Genomic DNA, 14,688 nt, shown 5'->3' with positions numbered 1-14,688 from the left:
AGAAGTCTCCATGTCGGTGATTGGTAAGTAAGTAGTGCTTAAATCACATGCATACCGATGCATCATCCACAGATCATGGACAGACAATGTTTCCTGTGAGGTGGGCAAGATTGCCCATGTCACAAATGCATTGAATGCACCCTTAGATTGCATGCAATCTTGATGGTGCCATCTAGATAATCATGAGGGAGCTGACACTGGTGGTAATTAAGTGGTAATTAAATTACATGCAAGCCAGGATCAAAATTCAAGCAACCAATAGAGCCCTCAGATGCTGAGATGGCAGACCCACCAACAGAGAAGACTAAAAGATCTTGCAGGAGTGAGTGGTCGCCCTCGGATTTTCCCATCGACTCAGGGCAAGAGGACTATTCAATCGTTCAGGACCTTGCTCATCAGTCTTTGAGCATCACGCTCCCTCAACTAATAGCATTAAGCCCTAAGGTGAGACGTGAGCTGCAGCGAGGGCTCTCAACAAGGAGGAGCAAGAAAAAGGGAAAGGTACGAGAGGTCTCTTCTATCTCTGAAGAAATTGATCGGCACCCACATACAGTAGATGTCATCATAGATAATTGTCGTGTCAAAAGTGTGTGTGTTGATGGGGGAGCTGCATGTAATATCATGGTGCCCCGAATCATGAAGAAATTGAATTTGAAATGCACAAGGCGTTCCTCCACTCAAATCAAGGTAGCAGATGGTCGACGACTTGCCACCCTGGGAGTCATTGAGGATTTGCCCATCACTGTCAATGGGTTGACTACCACCGTCAATTTCTATGTAGTGGACATCGAAGATACAGGCAGGAGTTACCCAGCCATACTTGGGAGACCATGGTTGAGAAAGAGTGATGCAGTTAGCTATTGGAAGACAGGACACATGTCTTTTGGTGCTTCTAAGGAGAAGATCCCGGTGCAACTAGGTGCCACAGAACCAGAAGAAGAAGAGGAGCAAGACAGTGATACTCTCTCATCCTCGATGTCTGAATCAATGGAAGAATCAGACGGGGGGGAGGAGTTCTCAAAGGAGGAAGTTTACATGATGGGGGTGTCTCCGACCCTGCCACTTGCAGAAAAGGTAACAGCTAGTCCTCAACAGCTTGAATCTATGCTTTCCCCAGACCTCACTCCAAGTGAGAAAGACGAGTTCCTAGAAATGTTCAAAGATTTCCCTGACCTCTTCGCAACTAGCTACCACCACCTTCGCCATGTGACTGCCATAGAGCACAAGATAGAGCTGAAGCCTGATGCGAAGCCTGTGGCTCAGAAGTATCGAAGATTAGGGCCCCTACAGACCAATGTTTTGCGCTTAGAGTTGCAGAAACTTGTAGAAGCTGGGTTTACTATTCCGGTTCACAATACTGAATGGGTTTCACCAATGGTAGTCACCCCAAAGAAAAACAACAAGTGGCGAGTCTGCATCGACTATAAGAAACTCAATGCAGCCACCAAGAGGGACCATCATCCTCTTCCCTTTCAAGACCTCGTTCTTGAGAAGGTAAGTGGTCATGAGATGTATACTTTATGTGATGGTTACTCCGGGTTTTATCAAATCAGAATTGCTGAAGAAGATGTGCTTAAAACCACATTTGCCACACCCTGGGGGACATTTGCATTCAAAGTAATGCCATTTGGCCTCACCAATGCTCCTGCTACCTTTCAAAGATTTATGCAGATAGTGTTTGCTCCTTATTTGGGGGATTTCTTGGAGGTGTTTTTAGATGATTTCTATATATTCTCGTCATGTAAGGAGCACGTCATGAAGGTTAGGTTGGCCTTCTAAAGGGTCAATGATGCGAATGGCAGTCTCAACCCTGAGAAATGCACCATTGGAGCCACTCAAGGGAGGTTACTAGGACATATTATCTCATCCGAGGGCATCAAGCCTGACCTTGAGAAGGTAGAAGCCATCCTCAAGCTCTCCCCACTAACAACCAAATGTCAAGTACGCTCATTTGTCAATCTAGCAGGATACTATCGCCGCTTCATTGATCAATATGTTGCTTTAACATGACCCACGACTATGCTATTAAAAGATGGGGTTGATTTCTCTTGGGATGAGGATTGGGATCATGGGTTTGCACAAATCAAGAATGCTCTGGCTTTAGAACCCATTCTATGCAATCCTGATTGGTCAAAGACTTTCTATATCAATCCTGGGTTTGGTGAGCACACTCTGGTGGGTATTCTTCTCCAACAAGGGGAGGATCGGTTCATGTATCCTATTCGATTTGCTTCTCAACAATTGCTCGAAACTGAATGACGCTACTCTGAGGCTGACAAGCATGCCTTGTCTTTGGTGTTCTGTAATGAGAAATTTAAGCATTATGTGGCTGGAAAGTCCATTATAATCTCTAGCAATGGTCTTGCAAAGCAAGTTCTTCAATCACCAAATCCCATGGGCCGGTTGGCCAAATGGTTGGCAGTTCTACAAGAATATGATTTTTCTTTCAAAATTGTAAAAGGGGGTTGTTCCAACTTGAAGAATGCTTTGATTGATTTAAAGGAGTGCCTCGATGTAACCCTTGTAGTAGCCATAGAAGTTAGGGATCCATGGTATGGTGGTATCTATAGGTTTTGACTGCTTTCTCCTTTCCTCCGAAAAGTACTAGCTATGAGAGAAAGAAGATCCGAAGAGATAGTAGGCGCTACACTCTCTTTGATGGGGTCTTGTACCGTCAAGGCATGGATGGGATACTACGACGGGCCATTGATGTAGATGAAGTGCCTAAGGTATTGAAGCATTATCATGATGGATTTTGTGGAAGCCACTATGCCAGTGACTATATAGCTAAGAAGATTTTACATGCTAGATACTATTGGCCGACCTTGTTCAAGGATGTCACTTTGTATTGCAAAACCTGTGAACCATGCCAATTCTTTGGTAGGAAGGATTTGCGTCCTGGGAAACATCACCCAGTGATGTCCATCCATCCATTTCAGAAGTGGGGAATAGATTTTGTCAAGCCCTTGCCCATGACTACCTTCAAAAAGAAGTATCTTTTGGTAGCCACTCAGTATGTCACTAAGTGGGCTGAAGCTATTGCCCTCCCCACTGCAAATGGTAAGGCAGTTTCAAATTTCATATTTAAACGTATCTGCACAAGGTTTGGGACACCCATGGAAATTCTGCTTCAAACCATAAAGGGCTTTTCTCAGCCAGCATACCTTGTTTTCAGAGCCAACAACCTCAAAGCCAGGAGGTTGTGTCAGATAAACTTCTTCCTGCAGATCCCCTTGAAGAAAGGCAGTCTTGATGTCAAGCTGGTGCACTTGCCAATGGTGATGGGCTGCAATGGCAATGACACATCTAATAGTAATAATCCTGGAAGTGGGAGCAAAGGTCTCCTCAGAGTCAATGCCTTGTTGTTGGGCATATCCTTTTGCAACAAGACGGGCTTTGTGTCGATCTATGCTGCCATTAGATTTCCTTTTTTAATTTGTAGACCCATCAGGTACCAATGGCATGCTTGCCAGGAGGGAGATCTACTAATTCCCATGTGTCATTTTTGGCAATAGATTGTAGCTCAGCTCTCATTGCATCCATCCACTCTTTGCTGTCAAAAGTATCCTGTCTTAAATACCCTGTCTGAGTCAATAAGCTGTGTGACACTCTCTCTAGAAAGGAAATGCTTATTGACTCTACCCCCCATCCGAGTCTTAAAGGACTCTCATGCATGAAAGACATATTCTGCTCTCTAATCTAACAATCTCTGCTGATGAGCCCTTGCTGCAACACGGCGCTTCTAAATCAAGCTTTTGTAGGCCATTTCTACTCTTCCCTCTATAGGGCTGCCAATGGCTAGCGCAGACTAAACTCTTGTTTGAGAATCTTCTGCCTTTTGGTACTCGCGCGGCCAAATGATAAAAGTCGCTAATATAAAAAAGGGTTGCTACCACATGTGAGGGGGACGACACTCCACCTGAATATGAGACAACCCAATCTGCAACATTGCCTTAGTGAGGTCCTCCTTTGCATGGAAGAGATATGGAATCTTGATATTGGCAGAGGGACCTCTCCTATGAGGCTCAGAAATCATCAAAACCATTGGAAAGTGGTTTATATGGCATAGACTTCCAATGTTTAATGCAATAGGTGGTAGTAAGTTTCTAAATTGTCTCATTTAAAAAATGAGTGCCATCCAAAACTAACTCAAGAGTATCAAGAATGGTGTAAAGTTCACCATAGGGTTATGGGATGAACCCTAACCCTAATCCTAACCCTAACCCTAACCCTAATCCTAACCTAACCCTAAGGGTTCCATATATATATATATATATATATATATATATATATATACTCTCACTTTCCATGGAATACAACTTAGTGCATAGTTAGTCAATCTTGTGTGCACTCCTCCCTCTCCCTCTCTCACTTTTGTTATCATGGTATTAGAGCCAACGGTGCTCACAAGCCCTTGCTTCTTGTCAAGGCAACAAGCCCTCCCTTGAGGAACTTGCCATCTCCATCCATATTGTGAGATATTCGTGAAGTTCCTTCATTGTGTTCATTTCGAGGTTCCATTTGAGTGAGGGAAATTTTTCATCCATTTGAGAGAGATTCAGGTTCATGCTTCTTGAGTGATTGTTAAGATTTTCATTGAGATATTTGTTTGTTGCATAGGGAGATTTCCACTATGAGAGAGAGAATTCTTGTCACTTTGTGAGAGAGTGAGAGAAACTTCAGTTCATTCCCAGCTACTAGTAAATCTGGATGTCATAGAATAGGGGTAAGCACTAAGGACGGATGGGGTGTAAATCGAAGGAGAGTTTGTTATGATATGAGTAAAAATTTGGTGGCTCCAGGGTTACGCAATGGCTAATAATCTTCCAAGGCACGCACATTAACACTGTCAAGCATAAATGACTAAGGGCATGTCCCCCATGTGTGAACATCGCATAGAGATGACATTCCTACATGTATAAACATCACACATCGGCGATAGAGCTAGGTGTGGCTACCAACCCATTTGAACTTAGCCTAAAGCTAACTTCAAGGTCTCAAAATCTAGATATGTTGTACTAGGCCATGTCAAGGGATTGTGGACAAGCTTGAAGATACCATGGATGAGATGACAAGTTTGAAGCTGACCATGGATGCAAGTGACAAAGGGTGACAAGGGAGGGAAGCTCCCCATGACTAATATGTAGAGGAGTTGTATAAGGAGGAAACAAGTCCTTGTTCAAGGGCCAACAAACATAAGAGGACTGGGGGCCAACAAATGGTTCATCAATCCCATTGTAGAGAGAGAAGGCCTTCTAGGAAGGATGGAATAAGTATAAGCAATGTGGAATGAAATTACAAAATGGCTCTATGGTAGGATATATCCACAATCCTCGGCCCCCAATCCCTTTCCTAAAAGGGTGGGTACAAGCGACACAAATTTAAAGGGGGTCTTAAGGTAGTAAATAGAGGGCAAGTAGGAGATGATATCTAAACAAGGGGAGGAGGGAGGACAAGAGGTCAAGGAACCTGTAATCTAGCCAACAATTCCTAAGCAATCCAGCTCCCCTAACATAATCAATGATCAACCAAGCACTCACACAGAGCTTGATAAAATTCAGATAGACTAGAATACAATGAGGCCTCTAGAGGGTGGTATAGAATCAACTAATCCCTTTGAAGTTCATCAAGAGCAAGAGATGGGGACGAACTCTAAAGAACACAGTACTGAGATGGTGGTCCCAAATTTCCAAGCCTTTATTTGCAACTAGATGAAGCACATAAACAGCGGGCTTCATAGCAAGAAGCAAAATTAAAGAGAATAAGGAGAAGGCTCAGACGGATAGTGTAGCTTTGCAATAATGAAATGCACAAGAGGGAAGAGATAGATTTTGTGTCTTCACCCTTTCCCTAAAAAAGTCCCTATCCATTTTAAGGAAAAAAAAACAAGGGTGCACAAAGTGCACAAAAGCACTGGCTCAAGAGCATAAGAATATTCTCTATCCACCCCTCTATCCTTGCTCTTTTTTTGTTTCCTTTTCTTGCAAATCCTAGTAAGGAATAGAATGAGTCATTGATGCTATTCGGGAGCTTGGATTGCAAAAGCATGTGGAAATTTTGACTTTGCTTTCCTTGTCCACTGCATCTTCAAGCATTAGCTATAGGGTGGGCCATCGGTGTTATCTAAGAGCTTGAGATGTATCAAAGTGTAGGAAATTTGGATTTCCTTTCTTCACTCATTGCATTTTTTGGCACCAACTGTAGTATCTGTGTCTAAAATAATCAAATTAGCCAATCTTTCTGAATGTTAGGAGCCTTTGCTATGCTCGGAGGTTGTAGCTAAAACATAAAGATGGCAACTTGCTCGCACTTGCCTCTAGAGATTTGAGAAAGCTGCTCTCTAGGTAGGAGAAATTGTTTTGAGAAGCAAAGATCAATGCAAATTGATATTAATTTGCTCTAAATGATGGAAATTTTACTAAAATCTAACAAGCAATGTAAATAGTCTTGCAATCAGTGTTGTTCCAAAGTAACTAAAGGGAACGTTTGTCCAAATATGGTCAAGTTGAGATGCATAAATTGTTGTTGGTGTTTTATTCAATAGAAGTAGTTTATTTTTCTCCATAAGTTTTTCTAATTACTCTTGCTCTAAAGATTTGGCAAGCATGTCAATGTTTAAATCTCCCAACATAAACGTTGGATAATCAAGTGCCTTTTGATTTAGTATTTGTGTCAACTGTTGCAAGAAGATGCCAACAACATATGCTTCAATTCTGTGCATTGCTATTACAAAAATTGATTGCCTTGGATTTGGCTGATTATTTTAACCCGATGCTATGATCATTGTATTTGAATTTAGCAAAAGCTTGTGCTTATACAGGAGTGATGTGCCCATCTTATTAAACATTGTAATTGCACTAACCCTCTTTGTGTTGATGTATTTTGAGGGGTTTGGTGTCTAGCTTTCATTAAGGCCTCAGTGATTGGATGATGATATGTGCTCAAGCCCAAATCTATAAGCATTCCACATCAAATTCCTAGGCTGTTGTAGTAAGGAGCCTATCCATTTTAGTTGCCACAATTGAATCTACATGAAAATGTCTATTGTTTAATATCTTCAAAAGGTAAAGGTTTTCTTTTGTTCATACTCTTGAAATCACTGTGTATGTAATGCCATGATGTGGTCAACTAGTAGAGTCAAAACATAGTGCTTCTAACATAAAGCCTTGAGCATGGTGTACTATTCTTGTTGATCTAGCTAGATTGGGGAATGTGTTTGAGAGATAATTACTGTTACTTCTTATTTGCATTCCCTTAGTAATTGAAAGTATTGAATTCTAGTGCTATTCGATATGACTTTCATGCAGATTCTTTGTTTGTTGATGTGTGCGGGTCTCTGTGCAGTGGTTCAAAAATTGCACCCACAAATTGTGAGTATTGAAATGGTTAGAAGTATTGAAGTCCAGTGCTATTCGATATGACTTTCATATAGATTCTTTGTTCATTGATGAAATGGTTCAAAAGTATTGAAGTCCACTGCTATTCAACATGACTTTATACATATTCGTTGTTTGTTGAGTGTGCGGGTCCGTGTGTAGCGGTTCAAAGATTGTACCCACATAATCGTGAGTGAATCATACCTTCTTGTACCTTTGAAGTGACCATCTGCTCCATTCACAAGACCATTCATTGTATCATAGTTTCTTGCACACAACTAAATGACCATGCCATATTTTAATTTTCTCTCTTTATAAAGCCCTACAGTTTTATTAGGGTCATTTAACAAGTGTGTCAAACAAATCATGCTCTCTCTTGTTAATAGTGTGGAAAAATGTAAGTCTTACCTTTTGTTTGTTGGAATATAGCCTCATTATGTGCACAAACCAATTCATTTGTGAAGAACAAGTGAGGCAATGTCAAGTCCGATGGTAGGTTATGACAACAGATATAGAGTTGATTGTGTCAATGTCTTATGACAACAGATAGAGTTGATTGTGTCAATGTCTTGTCAATCCTATTCATTTGCTCTGAATTTGTTTAAGACATTAGCAAATAGCAAATCATCCTGCCACATTACAGTTACAAGCTAGTAGTATTTTATTTGCTCTTTCCAAAAGCTTTGATTCAACACATTTTCTTGCTGGGAAACCCACTTGTCATGCATAGGAGGTAGCTGATACAATCCTCCTTTTATTATAATATCTAGTCCTCCAAATGGAATGCCATGGATATCTTCAATAGCACACAATTGCCTATCAACAAAACTAAATATCCTTTTTCTAATAAGAAAAATTTCATCTAAAAAACTGGTTTGGACATCTACATATTTTTTTGTGAGCTTGTTTAATCTATCTACTATCAACTTAGGCATGTTCTTGCAATTTATGGATATGGCTAATGTAGAATGGAGGGTAATGATGTTGATATGTATGTAGCTTTTCACGTCTATGCCATTTTTAGTACTTTAATCCTTAAAGGATCAAAGTTGGGACCCTTGTTATACAGATGCATTAGATGTAAACAAGAGCACTTATAATTGTTGTCTTACCAATTCCAACTCCCCCCATAAGAAATATGCAGACTGGCTACGTGGGCTTGTTTTTCTTTATCCGAATCATGTCATCAAATATGTGCCTTTTTTTAGCATTTAGCATTTTTATTTGCAAGTAGTGTTCACTCAACAAAACAACAGCTCTTCCACTACCTCAAAAGCCAAAAAGCCCCCACCATGTTTTTTCTTGGTCATTTCTTGTTCAAGGGAATGGAATATATATGGATGATCCTCCGAGAAATCGTAATATGTCACATAGATTATATTAATTGGTCTATTAATTTGAATGCCTCAGCCCAAACATTATTTTTTGCATCCACAACTAGATATCTCATTACCCTTTTGCTAAAAATTTCAACTAGCTCCTCCAGCATTTTGGTTATCTAAACTTTATCCGCACTCCAATAATTTGATACAAATTATTAAGGTAGGTTGATTGCCATGTGTTAGTTGCTTGTTTCAAGCTCTCTTATATCTCTCAAAAAAGGACACAAAGCATTAGCTACTCTTTGTAATAGTTTTCTGGGTTGCAATGCTGATCAAAGTACGAGAATTAGATTACTATGTTTAAAAAATAATAATTAAGTCTTCTTGTTATATAGAGATACAATACCTCTACAAAATATTTTAGGTCAAGAATTTTTGTCCTTACCATGTAACGGTTAGTACTTAAAGCACATATAATATCAGTTGAGTCATCCGACAACATTTGCAATATCTTGTTAGGCTTCAGTACTGCTTTTTGTTGCTATAGGGTTGATGTATTTATAAATTATGTTGAACCCATGATCATAGGTGTAACTATGGTGGATGCAGTACATGGTGTTGATGGGATGACATGGAATGCATCAAATTTTAAAGAATGGTGTACCAAGATATTGAATGACTTGAGCTTTCAGCATCAATTTCTTATAAATGGAAAAACCAATCAAAAAATGTGTCTATATGGTAAGAAAATTTGCCTCTTCTCTAGACTAGACATCCATGGATGGCCTAGAATTTTTGTAGACCAATCAAAAACATATCTATATAGTAATCAATTCGTCTCTCTAGATTGGGCACACATGGATGACCTACAATTTTTGTCATTTGTTCTAGTCCATGAAATTCATGCTTTAGTGCAAGAACCTTTGGTGATCAATAGTGAGGTCAAGCAGGCACAAGCTCAAGGAAGGGACGTTGGTTATGAAAGATGCATGTCGAAGAAGAGAAGTCTCATTGAGAAGAAAAAAAATACTCTAGAATTGGAGATAGTGGATTTTGGTGGAATATTTCCATTGAGGACCAAACCCTTATCCTTGATTAGTTCAAGAATAACACTACTACTTTGTGCAATCCTTTTGTATGGCCAACATCTTCTCCATTGAAGCAGCCTATACAACATGAGAGTCATCCACTTGAAGTAGAAGCTTTAGTCAATAGACCTACATGAGAGATGTACCTTGGTGCATGAAGATCTCATCAAATATGAGAAGGGAGCACTGAAATCTGGGTAGTTTCCATACAATATTTGTAGGTTGGATCCATGATTGAAACTCTTGCTCAAGCGGACCCTCTCAGACATCCATCTAGATTGCAAAGTGGAAGAAATTAAAAATTCTAGGCAAGGGCAAGTGACTTCCATTGGTGTGCAATAGTTTAGGACTATGCATACTAGTCCATTGAAAGAGTAATATGTTCTTGAATTAGTTGCATGTCCAAAAAATAAAAGGGAAAGAATGGGAACCAAAATTGACCAAGATCTAATGTTCTTGTTGATAGTACTTCTCGAGTGAAGAGTACATGTACAATTTTCCGTTGTGTAGCTATACCAAATTTTCATCTTTTGGGAATATCATTGTACCAAAAAATTACCCAAGTTTTATAATTATGTAATATCAACAATTTTCAAAAAATTTAATGAAGAATGTTGGGGGGGTCTGGGGTGTCACTAAGCAATATGTAAGTAGCACGTGCCATCAACAAAAGGGGTTTTATATTTTTATAATTACATAGAACATACATACATATGGGGTTTTTTAATTCAAAAAGTGGAAATTTCAATACGTAAGGGATACTTTTATCATCTCAGATTTTACAAAAGGGTTTTATATAGGCTATAAAAATCCACAGGTAGCAATTTTTTAAATATGCCTTGATCACACATGCTATATGGGGTTTTTACATAGTGATCATTCCCCCCTCCCTCCCCCCCTACCCCTTGAGAAAGAATACTCTTAAATTTAGGCCCTTTTTTTGCATGGTTTTTTTTCCATAATGATACTGTGCAATAGTATTTTTTAATTATGATTTAAAAAGTCTCATATTTTCTTTCTAGAAAAAAATATTCAATTTAGTTCTTGTTTATGCACAATGTTACCCACTTTATTCAAAATAGAGTTGTTCATGTTGCAGATAGCTTGAAAGTCAAATGCTAGAAACTAGCACTTAACTTAACCATTAGTGCACCCTACTCTTATTTGGTGTATTCATGACGTGTGTAACCTTTTACCACATAGGGTAGTCAAATGCACATTGTATCTTACTCTCACCCACTTGCATGAAATGTTTGAATAGTCACCACATGCAATTAGAAAGTTGTATATACATCAGTTTAGATTATATATTATTTAGTTCTATAAGTCTCAAGCTTCTTAACTCAAATCCGAGTTGGGCATGAAACTCCCAGCCTTATATAAGCATTCCTTTTTTAGGTCAACTTAATCTTCATAAAAATGATGCAAATCATAATGGGATGGGTTTACACATCTAAAGGTGCCAACCCTTTATCATTTGTTCCTTCTAAGAATAGATGCATATACCTTTTTGAGATGAGTACTTTACTTTTCACATCATTGCGATCCGAATTGTAGATCAAAAGATAGAACCACATGAATGTCTCTAGCTCATTATTAAGCTAACCCCAATCGAAGCGGGTCTAATAGAAGGATTAAGCTCAAAGATATGTCCTATATTGAAAATCTGTTTATGGGTATGTGTATGTGATTGTGCAAATTTGTGTCCATGCATGGATGCATACATCCAGACTTAATGCTTGTGGAGAAGAATACAAGATTCAATTCATGTTACATTATTATGTATTATGTATGCTAACATAGGGACATTTGAGGAGTCCTTTTCTATAAATAGAGAGCCTATTTATTTGCTTTGATATTCCTAACTTTTGAAATAAAGTTGTAGGCGCCTACAATATGTCCTTCCATTTGACAAGGACAAAGTACACGAATTCCTCACAATTACATATTCAAATATGACATTTTCCCTTTTTGGTCCATGATTTATACATAGATAACTGTTGGTTTTGGGTATACATAGATAACTGTTGGTTTTGGGCATTTGAGGGATAGGGTTCAAATTGAGAATGAATGAGATACTTAGTGAGTGGTTTTTTTGGAACTTACTCAAGAAGGAAGATACACTCATTGATAAATAAACTTCTTACATAATGTTTGATATATTCCTAATGCTATGTATGCCACAATGAGGTACTTTTAAAGCCTAAAATTTCCCCCCAAAATTTCCAATTATACTCTTGGGTATGTGATTGGTGTAATGCCAACATGAACATGAATCACGGCATGTGGCTGTCTATTTTAAAATACAAATATTTAATTATTTGAAGTAATGATACACTCAATCTGATGTATCATGAGAAATCATAGACATTAGAAAGAGCAATTCTAAATAATATTTGTTATTTGAAAATGCTAACTTCTAGGATTTAGCATGGTCTAGAACATTTCAAGGAAGTCTTATGGATACTTTATATGTCCCATCCATCTAGCCTAAGCAATCACATTATATGAGGTAAAGCACCTTCTATTTTATATGCAACATGCATGGAATCTCAAATTTGTGAAGATATTTAGCATTTTTCATTTTAGATAATCACTCCTTTTTGTTTTATAGTAAGGCATCTACTATCCATTTGTAATAGGTTGTGCCTCACATGTAATTGATCAATTGAATTTACTTGGTTTGATAGATACTGAAGGGAAGATTGATTTGAAGGGATGCATAGGGCTATATGCTATAGTTAAACTTAGGCAAATTTGGGATTCAAGAAGATGGAGAAAACATTGCTTATCAAATTTGCACATTAAGAGGTGTTTTGGAAGAGAATTGGTTAACTCTTATAAATTCTGGTTGTTTGAGGGTTGTCAGATACCAAGGTTTATTAGCCATGGACATTGGTGTCCATAGTTGGGAAGCTTGTGTCTATAGCTAGCTATGCATCATTATATGAAACTTGTTCATATATGGGAGTAATTGGTCCCTCAATCACATCATTTTTTTGCATGCCTTTACATTTAGAAGGAGAAAATGACATACCCAATTATGCACTAGTTAATGAATCAAGGAAATAGAGGGTAAAATTTAGCCCTTTGTTTATAGCTAAAAAGAGGAAACACTTAGAGGTGGACGGTGGCAACCCTTATAGTTTGTTGATGCATGTGGCTTCACGACCAGCCTATTGATTTGGTCATTAGCCTAAGATTTCCAACTTATGGAGTAGAGGGTTCTTGAGTTTAATCACAACTTCATGTGAAAATATTCAATTTTAGTTATATAGCATTGGATCATTCAATGTGAATATAGTATGGCGAGTGCCCAATATGGAAGATGTAAGCATGATGTTAGTGGTTAAAATGTTGGTTCAAATTTATAGTTGCAAATAAAGATTGACCATTTTGCTCTCAGCTAAATGCTCCTAATGTACTGTTACTTTAAAAATATGTAAAAAGGATGTATTGTAATGAAATACGAAAGTAAGATGCCAACCATTGGTTGTACTACAGTCCTTGTTAGTGTTAGGCAAGGCATATGTTTACTTGCTCTTTGACTGGGGTTACAGATGATTAAATTGGGAAAGCAAGGTGTTGAGTAGTCCTAGGCCAACTTTTTAGTGGCCAAAGCTAGATGTTGTCTTTAAAAAACTTTGAGCTATAATTGTGTCATCTCTATTTATGCATCTCATCAAAAAATTGCTTAGAAGGGACGATAGGGAAGCCAACCACACCTTTTCTTTTGTGGATTTTTGAGGACTTCGAGGATATAGGGAGACTTTGATTGCCAAAGTGGGGTGATGGAGAAAATGTAGAAAAGCATTGGGTGAGTCTACCAATGTGTTCATGTGCAGCCCTTCCATGAGATAAACTAGCCCATGGATGTGGCCTTTCATAGCTAAAATACCCCCTACTCTCAAAAGCAGGGGCAAAGGAGGGGCAAAGTTAGGTTTGTGAAAAGCTTTTTAGCCTGAGCATGCTCAAAATGAAGGCCCACCAGTATTCCAAGAATGGGCTTTATCATTGTGGGCAATATGTGAATGTGCTCTAATGTATGGAATAGAGTTGTACAGGTGGAAAGGGTGCTATAAGTTGGGCAAGGATGGTCAAAATGTATAATTAAGCATAAGTGGAAGGTTTGTTCATATGAAGCTAAACTGGTTCGAGGGATTTGCCCGCTTGTGTGTCTGGGTGAGTCGTGTATGTGAACTGAAGAAGAAGAAGAAGAAGAAGAGAACATGATGCTCCTTGGAGGGCTACTGAAAATAGGGTCCAAGGTTAAAGAAGTGTAGGGGAATGAGCCATGGGAGAACTCTCCTAGGAGGAAAGTCTGACCATGGTTCATTCCCTCACGTGAGAGGTCCTCGGGAGGGTAACCCAAGGTAAAATTGTTCTCTAAATGAACTAAGAGGCTAATAGTGGGTTGGTTTGTCATTGGGAGAATTCCTAATATGCCAAGATCTAACGGCTGCTATTAGATCTACCCCAATCGAGGACTTTTACGGATGGAGAAAATGTAAGAAAAAGCATCGTGGAGAACATGATGATCCTAAAGTGTGAGTGGGCTAGAAAGGAAAGAAAGAAGTAAGACTGCTCTAAAACGGGATGTCCGACTTTGTTTTTAAAAAAAAGCTATAAAGGCATTGGGCAAGAAAAAGCATAGTGGGGTCACTCTTCAAAACAGGGAAGAAATGGCGGCCACGTGGGTGAGGGACTAAATCGGGATATTAGGGTACAAGATTCGTTTGAGGCCAAAAAATCTTAACTTCTAAATTATTTGTTTAACGAAAAAAGAAAAAAGAAAAATCTGTTGAAGGATTGCGGTTGGGCGGGCGGGCCCTATCATCGCCAGAAAAGTGTCAGCCTTTTTCAAGTTTATGTTTATTTGTGCAACACGTGGCAGGTCCGCTA

This window comes from Dipteris shenzhenensis, chromosome 21 (assembly GCF_047967505.1).
Source record: "Dipteris shenzhenensis isolate YYH24624 ecotype China chromosome 21, Dip_SZ_1.0, whole genome shotgun sequence".
NCBI classification, from domain to species: domain Eukaryota; kingdom Viridiplantae; phylum Streptophyta; class Polypodiopsida; order Gleicheniales; family Dipteridaceae; genus Dipteris; species Dipteris shenzhenensis.
The sequence above is the reverse complement of the archived record's forward strand: the minus strand, read 5'-3'. Positions refer to the sequence as shown.